The sequence below is a fragment of the Phasianus colchicus genome, chromosome 2 (genome assembly GCF_987193195.1).
Source record: "Phasianus colchicus chromosome 2, bPhaCol1.hap1.1, whole genome shotgun sequence".
NCBI lineage: Eukaryota > Metazoa > Chordata > Aves > Galliformes > Phasianidae > Phasianus > Phasianus colchicus.
The window spans coordinates 31,593,104-31,618,499 of NC_143437.1; the positions used below are offsets into that span (position 1 = coordinate 31,593,104).

Sequence of the window (25,396 nt, forward strand, 5' to 3'; positions counted from 1 at the left end):
ACAGCATGTACATTTTGGTGATATACTGTAGTCTGTATAAAAAAGATTTTCTGAGAACAGTACTACAGGGTTATGTTTTCATTGGGTGAAACGTGCAGTTAGATTTCTGTTTATTTGGATACCCTGATACTTGATGAGATACTAGAAACCTCAGGAAATTAAAACGAGCAATATGCTTAGAGTAAGCACTATCTATTTGTAAGTCCTCCTACCAGTTTCTCCCCAAGATATTGAGAGAAGAGGCTGTACAGGTGGCCAAGAGGGGCAATGAGTTTTGGCTGTATGCTGCACATGAGGCCCTGTCCTGGAGAAGGCATAGACAACTGAGCAAATCGTTTAAACTTTGAAGGGAGCAAGACGATGTTCAAAGGTCTCATTAAATTCCAGGCTCAAAAGTACAGTGGGAAGAAAAGCCATTTTGCTGGTGAACGTGTCCACATTATTTGCAGGCTCATACAGATGAAATCTAAATCCTAAACTTTGGAAACTACCCATTGCAGACAGGATGTACTGACACACAAGCAAAAAAACTCCACATACAAGAAAAAAATGCAATAGTAAGAGAGGAAACTGAAATACTTAAGAAAATAGTCATTTTAAATAAAAGAAAGCCACTTAAATACAATTAAGTTGTCTTCAGGAGACTGGAGAGTTAACTCATTTACAGATCTTACATTTTCAAACATAAATTTTCTAACCCATGAGAGCATTGAGTTGTGGAGAAGATTAATCTCTTATCTATATCTTGTTTGTTTTGAAAATTCAGAGCTTTTTGAGACTAATAGAATGATTTCCCAGCAGCTCTGAAATACTGTAACGTCATCCAAAGATCCTACATGAACTTTTCCTTTGGAGTCTCTAGGATAAATTCATAAATTCTACAACAGAATTGACGTTTGCATTTGCTGAGATAGGAGATGTTGATATGACACAATTTTTTAGGATCATTAATAGATGTAGCAAATAAAGAGGAAATATTAGAGAAAGAATCAACTTTAAACACTACTCACAGCAACTTATTATGAGGTCCTCTCTACCACATGGAGAAAATGCCCTTCTTACTGCTAGTGATTTCACATCCGTAATGAAGACAATAAAATAGCCAAATTTGTTGTGGATGTAAGGCAGCTTCCAAGTATGCTCTAGTTAGCAACCAGAGACTGAAACCAGGCTAGAAAAAATGGATGAAGCACATATTTTGGTAAAAAGACAACACTTTTCAGTGTATTCCAAAGTCCTTTAATAATTTTTTAAGACTGAAAATGGAATAGCTAATTTCTGCCAGAAACTTGTTTGTGGTTAAGATTCATGCAGTTCACTCCTGCAAAGTGGTGGAAAACTGAAGATGTAAGGTAAGACATAAGCTCAAAATGCTTTCAGCAAAACTGAATTCTCATAAAATATGTTCACAATTGAATGTAGAATCTTCTGGCTGATTTGATAGAATCATAGAATGGCTTGGGTTGGAAGGCACCTCAAAGATCATCTAGTTCCAACCCCCCTGCTGTAGGCAGGGTTGCCATCCACTAGATCAGACTGCTCAGTTTTGATTTGATCAAAACTTCCTGCTAGTTCAGTGTAGGGAAGCAAGAGAATAATGGATGAGTCAATATCATCAGAGGTTGCATATTGGCAAGTTCTAACTTGTTAATCAAACAGGAGTACCTGGTGTGTTCTTCTGTTGTAAGAGAGTGCTGCAAAATTTTCATATCTTGAATGATTGTGTGATTTAATATGCTTAGAGTTATAAAGCATGTACTCAGGTGTTCTATTTGATAATTATCAATGCATTTCTCACTATCCACCTCTTTGGTAGAAAAACATTGAAGTACATATCTGGGCAGGAAAAGCGACAACTCTGATATTGCTAAATTCATCCTTGTAACCCTAGAAATGATGACAGCAAGAACATTTATATGTATTCATGATACCTTCTTGCCTCTTTGATCAGTCTTCAGGGACATAATTCATGATGAAAAGGCATTCTTTAAAAAGTAAATAGCAAAATATTTGAAACCCATAAGGCCATTATGGAGCTTAAACGGTCTACTTACTTCTCCTGAACCAATTCTCTACTTGTTTGTTTATAATGCTGGAGGATGTTTCTAGATTCCAGGGGTATGACTGGGTAAACAAATAGCTAGCACTTACATAGGGTTAACAGGGCTACTGGAACCCAGGAAAATATCTTGGGAAGAAGATAATGAATTGCCTGTAAGACATGAACCATTGAATGGAACATCAGCTGAATCTGTTCTTTCCCCGTGATTACTGACAAATTAAAGGTTTCTGTATACCTCTAGTTCCTGTGAATTTCTGTATTTCTGAATTTCTGACTACAGACATAAAACAACACTGAGAAAGGTTTAATTTAACAATAATTATAAGCATATATAATTCTAATTACGAAAGATAGATAAATCTTCTGCTCTTGTATAATTTCTAGTTTCGCCTCCTCAGCTATTAGATGGGAGATACTTTATGGCACAGAATTGTAAGGAATACATGAAAATGTTATGAAAGAACTCTGAGGTTTTATTTTGATGATCTCACACATATGTTGTTCATAAATTCTTAATCCCACCCCTTCATACATATACAGGGCTAATAATTAGAAATGAGGTATGAATTTTTTTCCTGTGGGACTTTTATTTCATTCAGCATGGTGTATCATTAGAAATGTCAGTGACTTCTCTACAAACCTCATTAGAACCATGCTGGCCTCGCAAGACCTGAACCTATTGAAAAGAAGCTCATTTTTCCTGATTTTTCTCAGCAGCAGTCTTCTAAACCTTTAGAGAACTGGGTGTCTGAAGCCCAGAGTGGGGCCAAAATCTTTGTTGGCTGTCTTCAATTCACATTTAATTAAGTCTATGAGTAAGCAAACTCACAGACTGCTGTAAATTCCATGCTCTCTGGGACTTTCAGTTGCCACAAATTGTTGAAACCACTGCTGAGCTATATCATGTTCAATAAAATACACCTCCTAAAATCTACTGGTAGCAGTTTTCAGCACTGATTATAGTTGGCACTCCATAATACATTGTCAGCACTAACTTATTGGCATTGTTGGGATCTCCTTTCTGCTGCTGCTTCACTGTTTTGATATAATGGCAGCAGTGCTAGGATTATTTATGTTAAGATTCTATACTAATGCATATCACCATACTGTGAATATGCCACTCACTTCTATGCAAATTTAGAGGCAAATTCCATATAATACTTCTTCTTTCCTTGCCTCTGATTGGAAATCTAGTTAAAAGGATTCAACCCCAATAAAACTAGTAAGATGATCAGTGCTCTCAATTCTCAATTATTTTAACAGTCCTGCAGTAGTTGTTGCAGATTTTTCTTAATATGGAAAAAAAAGGTAAGAAATTTTCTAGCATTCCAGTTTTGAGGTAAAATCTTTAAGATGGAAACTTTTATGTTGACAGCAAGAAACAATTAAAGAGAACCAGAAATCTTTAATTTTTGTTGTTGTTGTTGCTGTTCAAAATTTTATTTCAAAGCCAGTATAAAGTCTGGGGGATGTGGCTCACATTTTATGAGAATGTTCGATGCACAACTTTTTACTGTGAAACATAAAATACTGTATGATAGATATTTAGTCTAAAAGCAGAAGAAAAAAATGCTTAACGAGAGTGGCAAAAGAACTTGAAAATGTTACTGCAAGCTAGGAAAGTAAGTCATCCTTGAAGAACCAGGTGAAAAAACCGTTTCGTCATATTACTCAGGAAGCAAGATTAGGATAACTGCAACATCTGGTGTGGGCTCACATTGGTTTTGATCCCAAACAAACTCGTCTGTGCAGTTACATGGGAAAGAATCCACAGTGTGGTAGGTAGCAGATTTTGAAAATGTCAAGATTTTGCTGACTCTTCTTGCATTTATTTTGTTTTCTTTCTATGCAATGTCACTGAACAAAATGATGAATGGCAGCAACTTACATCCTACATTTAACTTTCATAAAGCTGTTGACTGTACGAGTGTTCTTGATGGATATTAGAGACTCACAGATTCCTTCTAAGTTATCTATTTTTTTTTTTTCTTGATTCTAAAATTTGTCACTGCAGCCAAGAACTAATTTCACAGCTTAGTGTCCTCAGAAAAGAGCATGCATCTGACTTCATGGTCCTTAATCCTGTCACTGACTTCCACTGTGTGACAGCAAAATCCTCTGGGTACCTCTGGATGTCTAGAGAGACAATCTCATTTTTCTCTAAGAAACAAAGCTTTAAGGATCTCAAAGCTTTTAGAAACCTGGAGGCAGCAAGTGAAGGGGGTAAGACCAGAGCTTCTTTCCAGAAGCTCCCTGGGCTTCAGTAGCAAGCCACTCCATAAATCAACCTTTTTGGACAACCCAAAGGCTGAAGAAAAATAGTGATCTGGAAGGATCTACTGCCACATGACCATGACAGAAAGAACACCATTACAGAGACCCTGCCAAAGGTTAAGATTAATTGGTGGACAGGAACATCTGTCTTATCCAGGGAGCAAATTAGTTAGACTGGATTAATGTACTGCCCAAGGGATGTATAATTATCACCTTCCCATCAAAAAAAAAAAGAAAATGGCAAGACACATCATCTTTTCTGATAGAAAAAACAATAAACAATAAACATGAATGAAATTACTTCTTGAAAATATTGTTATGTTGACAATCCCTCTGCTCTCTGTTCTGATGTTGTTTATACCTGCTGGGTCTCACTATCATCTGTATTACTACCATTTCAAATTGAAATTTGCAAGTAATAGAATGCATAATAACACAGTTTTGTTTCTTTAGATACTGTGTATGATAGAATAATTTAATTCTTAACCAGCTTATTTATCTCATAAATTCTCCTCCCTGCAATACTCTATGATAGTCAGAAAATGTACTCTTTTGTATGTATTTACTGGCAGCTCTCAGAAACAGGATACTGTTTTTATAGCAAAGTCAGAACATCAGTGAGAAAGGCATGGACCTCTCCGAGCAATTTCTCTTCTCTGCAATCACACAGATAGAACTTGTCAAAGGCTGTTGCCAGAGCAACAGGAACCTCTCACTAAATATCATTTCTGATGTGAGACAGCTGTATCTCAAGGAAATATGAAGGCAACTATTTTGAAATGGTGAGTGTCAAAGTAAGCTGTTATGAAAAAGCAGTACTACAGTAAACAGTCTTAAGAAATCAGTTTTGTGGTTAGTGGGCTCATCTTTTGTAATGCTGCTTTCCTAATAAATAGAAAAATAAGCTATAAAATAGTGTTTATGAGGAGGCTTTTAGGATAAATTCAGCCCTTTTCTCCAAAGATGAAAAGAAGCTCTTGATATATAAGATTAATGACTCAGCTGCAGGATGAGTTCAAAGGACTGGCTGCAAAGTGTCATGCTGTAGTCATCAGTTCTCTGTGTCTGTCCAGGGAGCAACAGGCAAGAAACCAAGCTGTGCAGAGCCAGAAGGACAGCAGGAGTAAAATGGCTTTTGGTTCTTGAGGTTGAAAACAATGACTATACTTCACTGTTGTACAATTGGTGCTGAAAATTAACACGTTCGTGCAGCTTTCTTTTACCATATGACTTAGCATGCAGAGCAGATCTTCAGTGCGGTAGCAATTCCCTTTCAGTACTGAGTTACTAAAGGAACATTCAAGCTAATAATGGTTTTTAAAAAGTGACTGAGGACAGTCTAAAAAAAAAGTCTCTCGTTCATAATAATTACACCTTTCACTCAGTTGAGTATTTATTTATTCTTATAATTTTTATCGAGGCTCAATTTCAAGTTGAGAGTCATCAAGCAAATGTTCTTTCAGGCACAGAATATATCTAAGCTGAGTTATAGCACAAACACGTCAAGTGAATGTCATTGCTCTGTTTTCTCAGAGATGGCAAATGGTAAAGAAAAGATGTGTTGCTTATAAATGTCACTCATACCTATTATCATCTTTGTCTCAGATATGAAAAGAAATGAAGAGTGGTGGGATTAGAAAGTGAACACTGACTTTTGCATATTTATTTCTCACTGGGGATGTCAAACTGCAAGGTGCTGAGCACTCTATCCCTTATTAGACTAGCCCTGTTGATTTCTGTGAACCTATAAATTTATGTCAGAGTGTAAGCCTCTTTAAAAACAAGGTTAGTAAGAGCTTCTGCGGACTTTCTTTCTCATCAGATTAATCCATCTAACCCACATTTTATGCTCTCCATTTTTGACTGTTTTATGAAGATTCTCACCTTCTAAATGGATTTTTTTTTTCCTTTAAAATACACCAATGACAAGTTTTCCAAGATTTTTGACATTTGCATTTTCTGCATGAGTTGTACCTTTCCCGATATCCTACTTAGCTTCTTCAGGAATTAGGGAAAGAAATTTTCACTTTTGCATAAAATGTAGTTTTGTATAAGCTATTGAGAGTAATTACAGGGCTGTGAGCTATTTCCATGTGAATCAATTTAATGTCAAACAGTTTATACATCTTCTAAATATACTGCTAGCAATGTTTGGACACAACTGTAACTATAGAACAGATTGTATTTCAAAATGTCAGGAATCTAGCTACGAATGTTTTTCTAAATGATGTTTCAGCTGTCTGGCTTCCAGGAGCTCTAATACTGGAGCACTTAAATGAGAGCAAAATAAGAACATATTTATTTACTAAAACGATTGTTTCTAGAAATCTATTTGAGGAATCCTTGTCATTAACGTTACTTCTATACTCACAACTGTCAAGATTGGAACTGTGATCACATTATTGCTTGTTGGTATTATGCTGTTATAAATCAAATGCTTATTACACATATATTCAGTAAAGAAGAAACCATATCTACCCTCATTTTGTCACTTTCCTCCATTTCTGCAAATGAAGATCTATCCACTGGTAATAAGCTCGCTTTGATTGAAAACTTCATTTGAATTTCAGAAGTAACTGTTCTTATCCACAAGTGTTTGTTTTGCTTTTGACTTCACAACTCAATCACCTATAAAAACAGGGTAATAATACAGATGCACCTTCTAAATTACAAAAAGTACGTCTGCCCTTTGATCTCATTCTTTCTGTGGTTCCAGTGCAGCTATTTACTCATATACTATCTCCTTACCTCAGACAGGAAGATGATCCTTTGGCGGATTCAGACTCCCACATATACAAAGGCCAGAAATGAGAATACCAGCAGAACGTATATGGAGCTCCAGCAGCATTTCATAAATCTTCATCACAGAAGGGGAGATACTCCTGTCTTTTAAGTCAGTTCTGAGAACAACTGCTGAGACAAGAAGCAAGAATTTCCAGAGTCTGAATGGAAACCTTGTGTGTCTAGCAAGTGTTTTGAGATAAGCTCCTGAAGTACCTTTAAAATGTCAGAGAATTAAATGGGAATTTGACTGATGACTCCAGTGAAGATGTGGTTTTACTCCTGTGTTAGTAGGCTGAACCAGTGAGCACTCTGACAGATGTCAGGGAGATCAAGGTCCTCCAAAAAAGGATCTTTGAATAATGTCTTCTGTCTTCACGAGGTCCTTCAGACAATATGACTGAGTGGAGAGGGGAGAAAATGAAGGCTTGCATGATTTCCCACATTTTTTTCTCCTAGTGGAGCGGGAGTAAAGAATCTCAATTTGAGACCCTTAATTATTAAAACTCTTGGTACTCCTTCCCCCATTCTCTCATGACTCCTTCCTGTACCCCAAAATTTCTTTTCCACATAAAAATCCATTTGATATCTGGGTGCTGAGTCATGGCCCTAAGTTGTAATTTTCCCAACAGTTTATGAAGTCCTATTTGCTGTTATTGGTTACTACTTTCTGGATGTTCTTTCACTTTAAACAGTATATAAGCAAGCACTGTAATTTCTTCTGTCTTTGAAGCACAAGAGAGAAAAGTTTTTGTTTTTTTTTTTTTTTTTTAATTTGTGAGATCTCAATCATAAATTTGTTTCTTGGACTGAAATGTTCACTTGGCATTAAGCAACAATAAAAGCCTTTGCTTTCACTTCAGACTGCTTTAGAACATTTCAAAGGCTACAGGAAATATTCTTTCTATGATTTACGCTCTATCTTAATTGTGCAGCAGTATTTCCAAAACAATATTGAAGGATGTTCTTTTGTGGGTAGCTAAGAACAAAAAAATCTTGTTTAATTTTTGAGCTATGTATATTTTCTTGGCAAAGAATAATTTGGGAGATGGATAAAAGATAGCTGTTTTGCTCCAAGGAAAGGCTTCATTCTAGCAGACTGAATTTTGTTACCAATGCAAACCTATTACAGATTGGGTTGAATTTTAAGGAAAGAAAACTAGGAAAATTGATATTCCCCTGGCTATTTCCCAGAGACTTTTGGTTTAACTGTTTTTTAATACATATTTGTCATGCAAGGCATCTGAGTTTTTGTCCTCTGTTTCCCATTTTTGGAAGTAAACCAATATCAGGGCCGAACATAACTTTGCATGGAAAATGGAAGGAGTGAACAAGAAATAATTTTGTTGACCTTCTCCCGACATGTATGCTGTTTTATATTTCCTTTCTTATACTACTGCAACTCTGGGTGGTGGGAATAGAAACAAGATTTTTCCTAGAAGCCTGACAAAAAATACAGATCATCTAAAACACCTCTTCCATCAAACTCAGCATCAAATCATGTGTAGAACCAACCTTCCTTCCTTCCTTTCTTCTTTCCTTCCTTCCTTTCTTCTGTTCTTCCTTCTGTTCTTCCTTCCTTCCCTCATTCCTTCCTTCCTGGTACCTAGATTTATGCAAACAGATATTTTCTTTTTATTGCAGGCACTTAATTTGGTTTTCTGCTTAACTGATGGTAGAATTCACATGATATGTCATACAGTAGTGCCGCTGTCCTTATGTTTTTTTTAACTTTCTTTCAGCATTATTCTTTATTTCTGACACCTTTTGTAGAGATTATATGCTGATCTGAAGTGCAAGTTTGCTTAAAAATAGTGACAACAAATGAAATACTATACTTTTTATACTGCAAAGCCCATTCACATTTTAATGGCTTATTTTTGCAATTAAAATTCCATCACTTCCTAATAACTGCCCATTAGTTGCACTCAGCATATTAGACTAAGTGGAGTTCATTTTATGATGATTTCTCTGGTCCCTGATGATGATCAGTGCATCCTGTCCAGATGGGCACAGCTAACTTCCACACGCTGACAGTCACACTTGTTGATAGATGCTACATACAAACAAATGCATCCCACTGTCGTCAAGGATTACTTGTATCTCAAAATAAGTTGGTTCCTTTGCCACAGCTCTCCACTTCCCAGAATGTGCAAAACGGTATTTCACCACTTCCATGCTAGCAACAGACCCTCACTCACACACATCTCCATGTCATCTGGTGGAACATTACTTTAGATCTGCAGACACTATCCATGTGAAAAATGCTTCACTTCTGTATTTACAAAGCTTTCTATAGAAGCTGATGCTGACCATACACGATGTAGCTGGGATGGTGGCAAACAGCTCTCACTCATCATATATTGTACTTGGTTGCAAAGGGGCTGTTTTTCTCCCTTGAAAGCTTGACTGTAGCCTTTTCACACGTCTACTGCAAACTTCTGGCAGACTCTCAATGCTGATGGGCTACAGCCACCATAAGCACAGTCAGAACACAAAGAGATATGGTACGTGATAAAAGAATACATCTTTCTAAACCTATTGATCATGCAACATGCTATAGTTCCAACTTAAAATAAATCTTAGGAAGCAAGTCACTATTATGTTTGTTGTCTGCCCTTTTCCTTTCTTTTGTCTCTATTTGGCTCTCATGAAAAAAATAGGTGATATTTAAAATAAAGTGTAACATTTACAACTGAAATGTAGGTTTGCGCTTCCAAACACACTTTTAAAGGTATCCAACTCCATTTACGTTTATGTAACTTCAATTTACTGTCCAAAGAAGATCTTAAATGTTTTCTGTCAAGCTCTGCATTTTTAGCTTAGACAAGTTGGAAACATTGTCCTCTCCAAAACAAACTTATTTTTTCAAAATTTGACCTACCTTTAAAAATTTCCAAATAAGCAGCTATTTGTCCTGTTTCTGGTTTCAATCAAAACTAAAATAAACACATCCATATTTCAAAATGTTCTAGTTGCTAAAAATTTCTTGTCCGTATTAAGTCAAAGCAACGATGCAAACCAGAACCTGAAGTAGCCAGAATTGTTCGTGTCCATGTAAATCAAAATTGGCAAGGTTTGCAGAATTCTAGCTTTTGGTTTGCCCTGGACTGCTCAATATTGCAAAACAGACTTCTTAGTTAGGAATCCTAAAGATGCTCAGAGAATTAAACATTTAGAGAAAAGAAAGGCTGTGCAAATATTTACTTATTATACTACTTTGGTACTTTCAGATCCAGGACTCCAAACTATAGATGTACTTAAGTTTACTGGGAGTTATTCCACTGAATTCAGTAGAAAAACTCATTGACTTAAAGTTGGACACAGATGTGTTTGCAGGACTGAAACTTTATATCTTATATGACTGGTATTAAATTCACCTTCCAACTGTAGCTTTAAAGTTCATTTCATAATGGAACTCTGGGGAAACAGGCTTAGAAATAATGTATGGTTCTGAGAAAATATTTTGAGTTCATAAATAATATGATAGAGGATATTTTCAAACTTTGGAATAACTTTTCAATTGAGACAAATCTAAAGACTAAAAGAAACACAAAGCTTGATTTAAACGTTGGAATATATTGCTGGAGGGAAGAGAATATACATTTTCAATTTTGTGAATTAGGTTTTGCTGAATTATCTGATTTACTTCCATACCATTTGCATCTGCAAGGGTATTATTTTACAAAACATAAGAAGAGAAAGGACATTTCATGCCGAACGTGGATTCTAATATTCTGTGAATATGCATTGTATATGTCTCTTAACTGACATTTAGGTCACATTCTATGTAAGTAAGTCAGAGAACTCAGTACAACAGGCTCAGCTTATCCTTGTTTTTGCCCTTTGCACTGTAACTGTGACACAAAGTGAAAATATCTGTCTGCAAAACTCTACCAGTTCACGCTGCTGCCTGCCCTGGTAGAAATGATTGAAAGTGGTGCAGGGTAATAATGCATAGGGCTCAGCGTGTTTCCCAATGAAACAAAGCAGTGCTCATAAAGCCGTGTTGAACAGTGAGGGTGAGAGGCCCATAGTCCCCTCTTTGTGCTCTAAGTGTAAGCAGGATCTGATCTGGAGCTTGCAATATGGTGCTGAGAGCTGAAGGAGGTGCCTGAGGAAGAGAGAAAAACCACAGGGAAATGACAGCAAAGCCTTCTTTTATAGAACAGAGAGTTATAGGCCAGCTGCAGGAGAGACTGTAGCAGAGACTTGGGCAGTGCAAGTGTTCGTGAAGACAGGACATGGTACTTACAGTATGTCATCTTTAAGTAAGTTGTTTGGTTTTTATGTTTATATTTTTTGAAACATGATTTCTCATTTTAGGTAGCAATTAAATTTAAACTTTTAGGACATTTCTACGAGGCCAAGAGAAACATTCTTGTGTAGTTCTGCACAGTTCTAAAGAACCCAAAAACTGAACTCCTCACTTGAGGAAGTATTTTCCTTTCACTTGAGGAATTATTTGCGGAAAAGCCATCTGGAGAAAGAAAAGTGATGGGATATAGGATTTTCTAAAGACTGTTTTTGCTATAGTACCTCTTTCCAAGTACAAGAAGTACTCTGATGTCAGAAGGAATAAGTTCAAAGGCTGCTGAATCCTGTGCCATTCTTAAGAAATTACAGGCTATGCTGTCTACTTTAAACCAAACACTTCTCCAGCCTCTGGGGTGTCACTGGAAGATACAAAGCTTGTTTAAGCTTGTTACCTTCCTTCCTAAAATGCCAAGTGCTGTACAGCTATATTTCTATGCCATGATCATATTTCTCGACCATGTATCTGAGAGAGAAAGAAGCTGGACTCTCAGTTGACACAGATGTACAGGATGTGCTCTTACCATTCTCCATGTCACTTCACTGAAGAAGTGAATTTGCAAATTATCTCCCAATCTATTCATCACTTGCTCAATCAAACCTCTGTACATTGCATTCAGGAACTTTCTTCCTAGTAAAGATTGAGTTCATGACCAGGATTTAGGAAACTGAGGCCTATACACAGTTACTTCTTTAGTAAGCATGTTCACTTATCAATACTGTTTGACTTCCTTGATAGAGTTTGTAAGATTTATACACCTTCTATCTAATACATATTTATTCATATCTAAATGCACAAACACTAGTTAATAAGTTGTGAGTGGAAGGTACTTATTTTACCTTCTTGAGGTGATATACAATTAAAGAACTGTCATTATGGATCAACTTTTCTTGTATTGATGATTTGGTCCAATTCACACATCTTCTAATGCTAATGGTTAATTATCGTTCCAGGCAAAATGCCAGTGAAATCTGTAGAGTTCCATCTCTGGTTAAGTCATCCCTACACTATTTTGTTTTTAAGGATTTGCAGAAGCAAAAACCTCTGAATTAGGGAGCCAGTATGTTATGGCTATGGCTACATTAGCAAGCAGTGCAATATAAATGCAATGCGTTGGTAAAACAAAGAGAGTGCATAGAACCCCACCTCCATGCTACGTGTTTTAGAAGTTTTACTTCAGATTAGCTTTTGTGTGATCCCATGGACTGGATACTTTTTAGCAGTTAGAATGCATTAGATGTGCTCCTGGGGAAACTCCCAGTTACATTTCATCTGGAAGGATGCAGTTTTGAATATTCCAGACCTTCTCCATTATACATGCCAGAGTGCAGAGATCTATCAGGAGATCCATACATAGGTATATTCCTGCTTTAAACTTAAATGCCAAAATAGATTAAACTTACGTAGAATTGCAGAAGACCAGGCTTGATCACTCACACTTTACTCTGCTGCGTTGTTTAAAAGATGCAAGACATATTTCTGTGACCTAATTCAACCTGAAAGCACATTTTCAGTCCCAACATTTGGTGTCCCAAAGCACAAGGCTCCATTTTCTCATTAGTGCTCATTCTTAACTAGTTTGTCCAGTCTTATCTCAAGAATCTCTACGCTGCCATACTTCCCATATTGACATGCCTCTCAGGTAGCCTCTAAACAGGGTGATCACTGCCAGAATAAGAGCACTAATTAACGTGACTCATTACAGTAATGACAAATACACTTATTTCAATCATGTAATTAGTCTTTCTATTTTCCAGTTAGCAAGAATTTGTAAGTGATAAAGTTATGGGCAACAAATACCAAATAAATGAGTAGCTGTTTAACTTATCTTACAAAAGAAGAGATGTCAAAATACTTTGCCATAAGTTTCCTCTGCTTTGGTTTGCTTTAAGAAGTTTGAAAGGCTTTTTATGTTAAACACTACAAACAAGCAGTATTTACAGAGAAAAATCAATATTTTACTTTTGATCAACTGATTATTTTACATTAGACCAAACAGAAAATAAAAAGGCTTTTGGGATCAGCTCATCTTCTCCAAGTTGCTACAAGCATAGTTTTAAGCCCCAGATTTTCCTTTCCATGACATTATAAAAGCTTTACGGAAACAGAATTCCTTCACATTTCATGGATAAAACTCTGAGTGCTTAGTGGGCACTTAATTTCATTCATCCTATACATGTTTAGTGGCTATATTTCAGAGAAAGAATACCAATGATTCTACCATGGTTTTTATGAGCTATGAGATTGTGTGGAGCACAGAAGTAGGTGATCTATTCTATCAGATAACTCAGAAACAAAACAATTGTTTCAGAACTGTGAGAATCTAAAGGGTTAATAGATTATTTATGACTGACAGACCAATGCATGAATTAAAATAAACAGAGATATAATAATCTTGGTGGAGCAGATTATTGTCAGGTGCTCTTACCTGAAAATATGCTGTTTGGATAAAGACTGTTATTTTTTTTATAGAGAGAGTGGTGTGTCCATGTTTGTCTTTCTGAAGATAAGTAAGAAGAAGAAATGTGAGAAAAGAGAGAAGACAGGAAGAGAGGAAGAGGAAAAGGAAGAGGAAGAAAGAGGAAGAAAGAGAAATAAATCAAGGCAACGGTGAAGGAATATCCTTCTATTGCACTTTGATCACATATGAAAGCTATTATGTTAATAAGTAAAAAATTTCCACTGTAGACCATGGTAAATGACTACTATGTGATTCAAATTTAGTAGGAGACATAAATAGTGTAGACATGCAATAGTGTTGCAACTAAATAATGGGTGGAAATCAACAACAGCAATTATATCTTACAAGTTGAAACATTTGGGGAAACAATCTGAAACACTGAATTCAACGGGAGTGAACCACACTGAAAATGAAAAAGAACTATCTGCAAGGAAACAGTAATGATAAAAGGACTTCTCTAATGAAAAGATACATTATTTGTGTCACCAGAGACTTGTGTTACCAGAAACCAGCATCTTACACAGAAGTGTAAAGGGAGAATGCAGCAAGACCAAAGTGGGGAGAATCTTGTGAAGACTGACTGCCTTAAAGAGGTGCCTTTATGGGGCACATCTACTCATCTGTCTACTAAATAAACCAAGTACAGCAGTAGCCTAAGTTATTGAAAGACTAGAAAACTCTAAGACTAAGGTATCCTCTTAATCAAAGTCGTATGAAATCAATAAGACCAGTATCATGAGCAAGCCAGGCACTATTAGATTTTAAGGAGTATTTCTAAGTGAAACTTAGATTTCTCCAGGCAGTGTGCTTCACTGAATCACTGAACATGGACTCAGAAATACTACTGATAATTTTTCCAACATCCTTCCCCCAAAAATCTTGATTGTGCTCTTGCTTCTGCGTATGTTCATTCCTTCTCTTTCTTATTTATTTAATTTGGAAATCCTTCAGTATAGAAAGTTAGCCAAGGAGAAAGAGACATGGTTTTGGATGGAACTTCTAGGTGCAGTTAGCACACAGCAGTAAATCTTGAACATAAAATATAAATATATGTTCACAATGTAGGCTACTTATTATCAGTCAAGTCCAAACTCCATTCCTATCACTTTGGCTCTTTTGGTTTTAGTCATATAAATACAGTTTGAGAAATGCTGTGTTCATCTCAGAGGGATATTATTATTATTATTATTTTAGCTGGATTTGAACAAAACATTGTAACTGCTCTAATTTGCCACAGATGCAATTTTTCACTATAATTTTGCCTAATACTCTATTATAAGTTCTCTTATATAAACTAATTAGTATTCTAGATGTAGTGCAATGCTGATACTTATGCAGGAAGCAAACTCACCCAGGAAGTTTACAGAGTGCAAGATTCTATTAGGAATGTCCCTAAAATATTCTGTTAATGCAATTCAATTAAACAATTTTAAACAAAATTATCATGTGGCTTTGGACAGCTGTGGTTAGCACAACACATAAAATACTGAATTCTAAGGAAAATATTGTTTTGTCAGCTAGAAGCACAAAGCATGAATTTCCACAGAGGAAAGATTATGGGAGATTAATCTCTCAGAGCTACAAGATGACATATGCAGTCAGCATGCAGACTAGCATATGTATTGTAAGCACTGCAGAAGAAAAGAATTTCTTCAGAAGTCTGTGCTTTGTTTCTCAAAAACCATTCCTTTTATAAAATCTTTTTGCAGTTTTTCTATCAAACATACTCAAGAAACCTAGTGCAATTGGCATTTACAATACAATTCACCATCGACAGTCACCTAATCAAATAGTAGATACTTGAATATGTTTTTATTAGATATCTTATGTCACACTGAAATTGTATCATTTGGATGATGATGCAAAACTAAAAAGTCAGACAGTATTCTTAGTTCTATTTGCAGTTTCAGTGAGTTCTCACAGTTGCTTAAGTGTAAAGCACGCTAGGCCGCCTATTCTCCTTGCTTGGTGTCACTTTGGGGCTCACACTCCACCAAAACCTCATTTGGTTTTAGGTCTATCTTCTCTACCTTTGAATGACACCCACATTCTAATACAGCCTTATCCCTTCTGCACTAACTTTTCCTCTGACCCAACTCTCTCCATCTAATCCAAATTATGAGCTAGTCTCCACCTTGTCTTCTAGCATATCTGATTTCCACTTAAACAAAATATTTCCTAAAATGAACTGCTGGGGAAGCATCCTTCATGCCATGGAAAAAGGCTGGCAGAGCATCAGAGGGCCCCAAACTATTGTATCTGGTGAGTAGTCTATTCCAGTGCTTAATTATTTTACATTTGGGAAGTATTCCCTCTTGTTTAACCTGAATTTCCCTTGCCGGAGATAAGCACACTGTATTTTTAATTAATCACCAATGAAGACAGTAATTTGTTTCCACCCTTTTCACAACAGTCTCTCAGTACGTAAAGATTGGTCTCATGTCTACCTTTGGTTCTCTTTGCTCTAGACTACAAAATTCTCATCTTTTTAATCTTGGAGGTCAGATTATCTAGACTTTTGATCATCTTTCCTGCTTTCCTCTTGTTCATCGCTTTCTTGAAATGGGCTTCCCAAACCAGAGCATAATGCTCCAGATGAGGTTTTGCCAGAGCTAACTGGGAGAATTCAGATGAATACTTCTAAGCTGTGTCGTAAACAATTTTTCATGTGTTTTATGATCTAAATCCTTTTGCTCAAAAATGCCATCTAGTTGTTTGTTCTTCATCAACACAAGGCTGCCTTTGAGGAATTCTTTTGTCTTTCCTTTGTAGAAGCCTTAGCAGGACTGGGACCAGAGATAGTAGCAGAGGGGCATAGATGGGTCTGGGTGGTTGGACTGATGTCCTTTCAAAAGACACTGCTACATGGTTTAAGCACACAGAAAAAAACACTGTAGAAAATACATTCATTCTCCTGGCCTACCTAGCCGAAGCTGATCATATTTGAAAAAGCAGTGCTGCCCTATCACACGTACTCGTAACCTAAGAGTCCTTCAATACTCCTCCTTCACAGCTGTAGTGATCCTAGCCAGAAGACCATTGCACATCATGGAGTTGGTGACCCATAAGAGCAGGTTCAGGTCTGTGCTATGCTACATGTAGAGCATGGTCTTCAGGCCTGTGCGCAGTTTGTCTGTACAGCACGTGCTCCTTGCATGCAGGACAAACACAGCCCTCTAACTGTAAAAGAGGAACTTGCATGCAGTTGGTGATGATGCCACCTGCATGGCCCTGCCTTTTTCTAAAGCTGCAGCAACAAGTTCTCATGTGGACATCCTTTTTATTTGACAGTAAAAATGATGAATAGAATTGTTTTATTTTAAAAAATTAATGTAAGAGCTTGAATGACCAAAATGGGAACACCTTTGCATGGACAGGAGTTATGCAATGTGCTTTGTCCTGACTGGGGGCCTGTTCAATATTGCACAGCTTGGGTTCCCTGCATGTGCAGTGAGATAACGTTACCTACACTATTCAATAAAGGACATTTTAAGAAAAATATTTTCCAGTGACTGAGTGCCTTTCTTAATGGAATCCGAGCAAACTAGCATCTCCTAGCACAGCACACCATCCACTGAGACACTGTCCAAGTATAAGGCATTTCTTTCCCGTGCAGAGGCTCAGTGTCTCTTACTAAGTTTTCTAACTCCCCAGCTGGCCTCACAGTGCATGATTCCCCCTTTTCATCACTGCAAAACACAGGTGCTCAGTTCTTAGTCCTTCATCTATCCATTTTTCCTCATCATTCTGATAACATCAGCTTCGTTCTTCATATGACTCCTTCCACATGTAAAACCGTGCTAATGATAAACCAGAAAGCAGCAGCCGTGAGTCATCCCTAGCGGCTACATTTACACCTCCTCAGAGCAGCAGTCTGGGGAGTGGCTGTGAGCACGCCTTGACCTGCCTGCATCTTCCTGACTGGGACAACGTGTGGACACCTGCAGTCAGCCAGCAGCCAGCCTGTTGAGATTTGTTGGCGTGGTAGTGCACAGGGTGTGCTCAGGCACACAAGAGCTTGCAGGCTCCCTTGGACGCCGTGCTGTCATTATGTGAGGCTGTATATTCGGGGTCATTGCCTGCATCCACAGTGAATCTGGTCTTGGAGACAGCCTCAGTGCTCTGCCACCCAAACAGCGTGGACAGAACTAATTGCTTCCTTGTGGCGTTTGAGTGTGCTGCTGTAACTCATTCTGAAGTCTATCTGAGCAATGATTCAGATCCAGTTCACTTCCAGTTCTTGGTGTGAAGGATTGGGTAACCACAGAAACAAAATACTATGTAGATTAACTAAAATACAGACTGGAGATGTACCGTGATTTTTTTTTTTATTTATTTTTTTTTTAAATCAGCTCTTTGTCTTCTTCCTATTTTTCTGCATAACTACTTTCCAAAAAATAATTCCTTCTTTGATGTAAGAAAGTTCTGAATCTCCAGAGGTTTTATTTAAGCTCAGTTCTCAGTCTTTGAATGGAATGCGTGTATTAAATTTCTACACCTTCATCCTCACAGATGGTGCTGCAGTAGAGCAAGCAATGCTGGTCTGAAGATAGGAAAGTAACAGCATAAGGTCTGATACTGGCAGGAGAAAATAGATGAAGTCCTCACTGAAACACCAAAGTAATTTCAGAAATGGGAACAAATGAAAAAATATCAATGTGCATTTAATGGTTCTTTGGATTTCTTAAAAAATTGAATAATTAATGCAAATTCTTTATGTGTACACTGAGTTTACATATGTAAGTTTTAAAAGAATCTCTTGGACTTGGCTGCGCAGCCTAGGAGAACTCATGTAGAAATCAGAAGTAAAGAGTGTTAAACATGATGTGGCTTACTTTTCTCCAGATGTAACACAAATTGCTCTGCCATATATTTCTTTCCAACAATTCATCTTTTACTGTCATTTTGAGGCTACCTCTCAGTATAAGAATAGCCGGATAGTGGAGCAAACTAAAACATTTATTTACTGTTCCAATTTTAGAAATCCTCAGAGACAGCAGAACGTTCTCTGCCTTGAGTTACAATTTTTCCTCTTCACATATTATAGGGGATTTCCCAGTTCTTTTTGTGTTTTTTTGTCACTGGTTTCAGACTCTCCTAATCTTACTATTGAAGTAAAGGGCATTAAATTTCAAATGTATGAGAAATACATTACTGTGCCTCAGTTCTTTGCTACAATTATATGCATGTATAAAGTCCCCACTGGACTTGCTCTTTCATTTGTGTTGACAGAATAAAGAAATTGAGCAACTCATTTGCAGTCTTTGAACCGTTCAGCTTTATATCTATATTGATAATGAGCATCCAAAAATGCAGACAAGAATTTGATGGATTGCTTGCAAAAGCAAGGAGACCTTTCCCTGTGCCCAGAACTCCAGATTAGAAAATATGCTCACCTTCCTAAGACTGGCAGGACCAGATTTATTGTGCACTTACTTAGCCTGTTGCTAAAATAACTCACCCTGCATTACTACAAGGTGCATTAGGAAATGGTTAAAATGGTTAAAAATAATTAAAACTGATGGGAAGATTGTCTATAGACCTGCTTAGCAGGAGCCATTAAATAGGAGTGACAGACGCAGAGGACCCTATTTCAGTCATTCATTCAGTATAAATTTGTGCTCACAAGCAATGTGAATGAGCCAAGTTCCTTCAGATTTCTTCCTCATGGGTTTGGGAAATTACAGGGTTGTTTGTTTCCAAAAAACTATGGTAAGATCTGCTTCATAAAAGTATTTTTTTATTTTTTATCCTATTAATCGCTTTCACTGCTCCTTTAAGCTCTGCAACCCTGCAAACAACTAGCTAATTGAGCTTCCAAAGCTAAAATAAATGAGTGGTAGGATCCTTCAGTGGCTTCTTGAAGTTTGCTTTAAATATGTTGCAGAATGGCTCCTCAGCCTTGCCTTCCTTATCAGGCTTCTCAGATCTCTCCTTAACAGTGTCTATCAAATTCCAGAAGGGGAGGTAATATAGATTGTGAAGGAGAGAAAGAAGGTAAGAGGCAGGAGAAGAATGACAAGAAAATGAGATCCAGGAGAGATTGGACAGGCAAAAATTACATATAGACGGATTCCTTTAAGCAATCAAACTCATGTTTTGGGATTAAGCACTGCAAAATAGTGTCCATGTCTTTTACATTCCCACTAACGTGATAAAGATAGCAACTGACAGAGATAAGAGTTTTAAGCCTTTTTCTACCTCCACGGTGAATTGTTGACCTGTCTTTTTGATGGTCCTTTAAAAAAGTAAGGTAATATTTACTGATAGTCTAAGTATCCAGGGCCTGGGTGGATGGGGCCTGGAGCAACCTGATCTAGTAGCATGGTAGGGAGTTGGAAGTAGGTGATTTTTAAGGTCCCTTCCAATTCAAATTATTCTGTGATTCTATGATACTGAGAGACATATATGCAATATTTTTCAAGTAGAAAATTTTTCTTAAAATGAATTAAAGACTACAAGCAAGCATCTTGCAGAACATGAATTGGTATGACAATCAGCTATTTGCAAGCACATTTGCTCATGATTCATGCTGATTTTGGGCTTGAGGACAAGATGAGGAAGTGCTTTTTCCAAGCTGTTGTTTCACAGTCTGTGATCAGTGCCAACTATGTGCCTGTCAAACTTCTGCATGAATCAAGCAAGATCAAGAGATGCTCATGATCTTTTCTGTGTAAGTATGAGAACTGTGTTCTTGATTGCTAATACACCTTTCTCAGAGAGTCCACAAGCTCAGGAGACAGAAGAGACGGTACTGGAGCCACAGTATGATTTAAGACTTAGAGAAACAACCAAGCATTTGCTGGACAAAGGGAAAACAATATTGAGAAAAGAAAGATGCAAAAAGAGAAAAAGGGGAAGAAAGAGTAAAGTCATGAATCTTCATGTGAGTAAAGAAGAATGACTGAAGGTCCAAGCTTCTGGGAGTTATGGAAAGTTCTCCTAATGACTGTCCTAACCTGTCTTGGATTGTATCTGTGTACACTCCCAGTGGTATAATTCCCATTGTACACTTACCTGCATTACAGGCATGCCAAAGGATTTAAATAGTTGCAAGGAGAGTTTCTGATGTGTCACTTATTTTGATTATGAGAGATTAGATGTTGCCCAGAAAATACTTCCTTCAGACAGTATCTCTGGAAGTGCTGTGTGATCATGCTAGGCTCACAGAAAGACTAGCTCCATGGCACATCATTTCAACAGCTTTGTGGTTGAGGCACTCTGCAGTTTTTTCTTATCTCTGTTACTGATGTCTGACAAAACACAAATTTCTCAGTGACTTAGCCCCTCGTTTATAGAATGGAAACACTCGTTTGTGATGTCCTCACAAAGTCCATGTGGTGTTGTACTTAGGGGAAAAAAATATCTAACGTATCTAACATTGACACTAACAAAACAGATTCTCATCCCTCTGTGCCCCCATCCAGCACCTACATTTCTTATTACTAACACTGAAAAATATCTAAAATTTCAAAAAAGTGCATTAGAAAAAACCTGGACAAGATTAACACATACCAGAGGCTAAAGTAATACTCACAATTATCTTGCTGGAAAAGAAAAAATAAACACAATTATCTGAATAAAACCAGAACTTGCAATACTTAGATAGGAGGCATACCAATTTGGATTTGAATGAGTTACCAATTCAGCGCTCATATATCTACTTAAGCTGTCAAAACATTACATGCTGTGGAATATATTATATATATTAGACGGGTCAGATTTAGGCCACTTCCTTCCCACATATGAAATAGGAGGTGGTTAAGTAATGCCCGGATTTTAAGCTTGTTCATGGCCCCCATAATCCTATTCTCAAGTCATGTAGTAGGAACCAGAAGAGGAACAGAAGGAATCAGAAGGAGCAATTTATATGCTTTGTTATAACTGCCTATCAGCCCGATTTTCTCAATGCTTTCCTCTGACAGAAGCCCTGACAACCAGACGTGATATACAGCAGATGACTTAATCACTTGACCACATCTCTTACTCCAGATGTTGCCTGAGGTTCTCATGGACATGCTACAAGTTGTTGCAGTTTCTCTGCTACTCTGTGACCCCATGTGCTGTAAGTATGGAGTAGATCTGATCTACTGATCTGTAGTCTGCAGACCAGCTGGCTCCTGCACGTGGTACTGTGAAGCAAAGGAAAGTTATGTCTCAGCAGAGTTCACATACACCCTACTGTGCTGGACCAGTATTCTCCATCCACCAGTGGCAGTAGGAAATGATGTCTGGAGAGAGTATGTGCTCTTGGCCACTATCCTGATACTACTGCTCCTGTGTCCACAGTCACTGATTAAGCAATTCCTGACTGATTTTTTTAGGCACATCCATATGCTTTTAGCACCTGCTACCTACCTCCAACATTTATGGCAATAAATTTTAGAACTTGACTGCCTGCTGTGAGAAAATATATACCTCCATCTATTTTAAACTCATTTTTCTAGTAGTTTTACTGGGTGACACCTAGTTTTATTACTGAAGGATTTGGTGGATTAACAGCTCTTCATTCACTTCACTGAGTGCCTTCACATTTCTTAGTGAGCATTCTCCACTCAAAATTAAAGATTTCGACTTTTAAGTCTCTTTCTGTAATGCAGCTACTTCATACTCTTTATCATTTCTTATCTTTCTCTGCACCTTTTCTAATGTGACTGTAACTCTTTGCAATGTGAGAACAAACTGCACACCATGCTCAAGATGTGAGTGAGTACAAGATTTTGTACTGCAGCAGAATGATGCTTTCTGTTATGATCTCAATGCCCTTTCTAATCATGCTTGACCAGTTTTGGGGGGTATTTTCACAGCTATTTTATCTTAAGAATTTCACAGCATTGCTGGTGATGACTGCAAGATATCTTCCCTGAGCTGTAACTGCCAGTTTCAAGCTCAGCATCCTCTTTTTCTCCAAGGTGAAAGACTTCAAATTTTTTACACTGAAGCTAATTGGTCGTTTTTTGTTTTTTTTTTTTCTTTTTCTTTTTTTCCAGTCCTTCATCTTTGTGAGATCTTTCTGGAAAACAAGCCCACCAAACGGCACATTCCTCAACTGCAAATGCAGTAGCGTGAGATCCTTCATATGTCTGAACTGCTTCCAGCACAGAAAACACTTTGCAAATTCTCCACAAAGAACACTCAGAACATCACTCCTACCTTAACAGCAGCTTTCAGGGGCTGGGAAATTGAAATATCTGCATGTTTGGTAGGGATTGCTGTATTTTTATGATGGTAAAACCATTCTTCAGACATTTCTATAATGACTAAAATAAAAATTGCATGCATTTGCATCTAAGTAGTATGAATTCACCTTTCAAATAAGAAAAAATTGAAGAGTTTGCTCGCCTGAACAGCTGCGAGAACTTTGCAGCCTAGTGAAGAGTTCACATACCTTCCCCTTCACTGCCTTCTATGCACTGACAGCTGGTCTGTCAGCTCCTTTGACCATTCAGTTTGTTTATTCTGTCCTTTGGGATCTATCTTTCATGTCAGGCTATCTACAGGGGCATCAAAAACACCAATCCCCCTGCTACGTCAATGAGGAGTCTGAAAACATAAAGTTACAACAAGCATACTTCAGATCCTATCATTGCTTTAACTGCACTACGTAGGCAAATTAATTTAATCTCTTATCACAAAGCCAGACTATCTCACTGTTTTCAAAATTTCCCCAATATGAGACTAAGTTAGTAATGAAAAGTAGAAAATAAAGATATGCTGTGGCCAAGGAAAGACTGAAATTCTGAAGGTAGAGAGAATGTCAGAATAAGAGATTTGTGTGAGTCTGTAAGAATGGTGCAAAAAGCTATCTCTGGTCAGAGAACTGAACACCCTTGAGTCTAGGAGCTAAAATCATAGTACACAAGCCAGCTCATTTAGTGCTGCATGAAACTTGCTTCCATTTATCTGTGCTTTGTTTCCAAAGCTTTCTCTGAAATGAAATGCTTCAGAATAATGCTTCAGAAACAGACATATTTTGTGAAAAATCTGTCAGTCTTCAGTAGTGTACCAGAATAATAGTTCAATCTTCTACAGCTCTCCCACAATTATTGTGAAAATTATTGGCTCATCATCTTCAAGGTGTTTGTCTTTAATTATGTACAATAATAAAACATAATTAAAACAAAATTAAACAAAAAACACACAAAAGAACCAATACGAATATACTAGGGCAGATCATATATTGTGCTTCAAATGGAAATTCCTAAAATGTCTCTTCGAGGATGATGTATCCGTATTCTAAAATGGCTTTTCCTAGAAAAATAAGCTGCTTCCCCTGAGAACCTGTCTCTGCCACACACCAGCTTTCACTTAAACGTTTCTCAGCAGGACTGCCACCTGCTTCTAGGGCAAGGGCCCTTAGGCAAACAGCATCAGACTCTTGCAGGACAGCAATAACCTAATTTGAGTTCCTGACAGCCACAAATGGGGGTTGCACAGCCTGAATAAGAGAAGGCTCCTGGGGGATCTGCTCTGTGCATGCAATCATACAACGGTGGAGAGTGAAGAAGACAGAGCCCTGACCTCTCAGTGATGCCCATTGAAAGGACGAGACGCAACGGATACATGTTGGAATACAGGAAATTCTGTTTAAACATAAGGAAAATCTTTATAGGTTGCTGAGGCAAGTTGTGGAGTCCATCATTAGAAATAATTCAAAACCCAACTGGACACAAACCAAATCAACCCTGCTCAGCTCTGAGAAGGACCAGCCAGTTGGCTCCTTCCAACCTTCTGTGTGCTTTTGTGTGAGCAGGCACAAGTTTGAAAATACTAATCACACTGTTCAGCTTTCTTGCAGATTTACCACAGGATACAAGGGTTTGAATGCAACTCTCAAGCATGTGTGTTTGGAATAGGATGGGTTTATACTTTGAAAGCTCAGAAGAAGAACAATAAACTTTAAAGACAGTCATATAATTTATGTTTGGACATCTGGCTCTGTCATGTGCTGTAAGGCTGATTCTCAATTGGGAAGCAAAATTCACCCGAACAGCAGGATAACAAAGAATATGACTGAGAAAAGAACTTGCATCTATCTTTGCATGCTGCTTTTAGCGGAGCTTGCTTAAACACTGCCAAATTAGGACTAAAAGTCACTGATACTGACAGGCACTTCACCTCTACAGGGCTACCTACGTAATTACACTAATACCTTATAAGAGATTTATTCCCCTCCTGAGGTATGCATTTTTCTCTGGTGTTTTAGCAAAGCTTATGACAGACATTATGATGTGTTAAGTGAACTGCTAAGGATCCAAAATAGTTCCAGATAACAAAGAACACTTTTTCTTTAGCATGCTTTGGAGGAGTAAAATAAATATATCTGGCAATTTAAGAGCACCAGCCGAAGTGTTTATGAAGTTGTACATGAGCTATTTGATTGTAACAGTGTTTAATTGTAATTTAGTGGTCTTATTCACAACCTTCTTGAATTTTTTATGACTTGTTTCTTATGAGACTGAGCAGCTCACAGTGCTATGACACTGGGTTACAACATCACACA

The 25,396-nt window shown here is 37.5% G+C and overlaps 1 long non-coding RNA gene across 3 annotated transcripts in view; it reads right to left on the bottom strand.

The window, feature by feature from the left end:
* Nucleotides 1–5,762: 5,762 nt before the first annotated feature.
* The window catches only part of LOC149918940 (uncharacterized), a 43,625-nt gene continuing 23,991 nt past the window's right edge, over nucleotides 5,763–25,396 (bottom strand). For 2 of the 3 annotated variants that reach the window (XR_016464152.1, XR_016464154.1), the window contains 2 exons: nucleotides 8,633–8,723; nucleotides 5,763–7,517 (listed from right to left, as the gene is read on the bottom strand). This is a non-coding gene — a long non-coding RNA (uncharacterized LOC149918940). The remainder of the gene's footprint in view (nucleotides 7,518–8,632; nucleotides 8,724–25,396) is intronic. The other variant, XR_016464153.1, reaches the window with a different exon arrangement.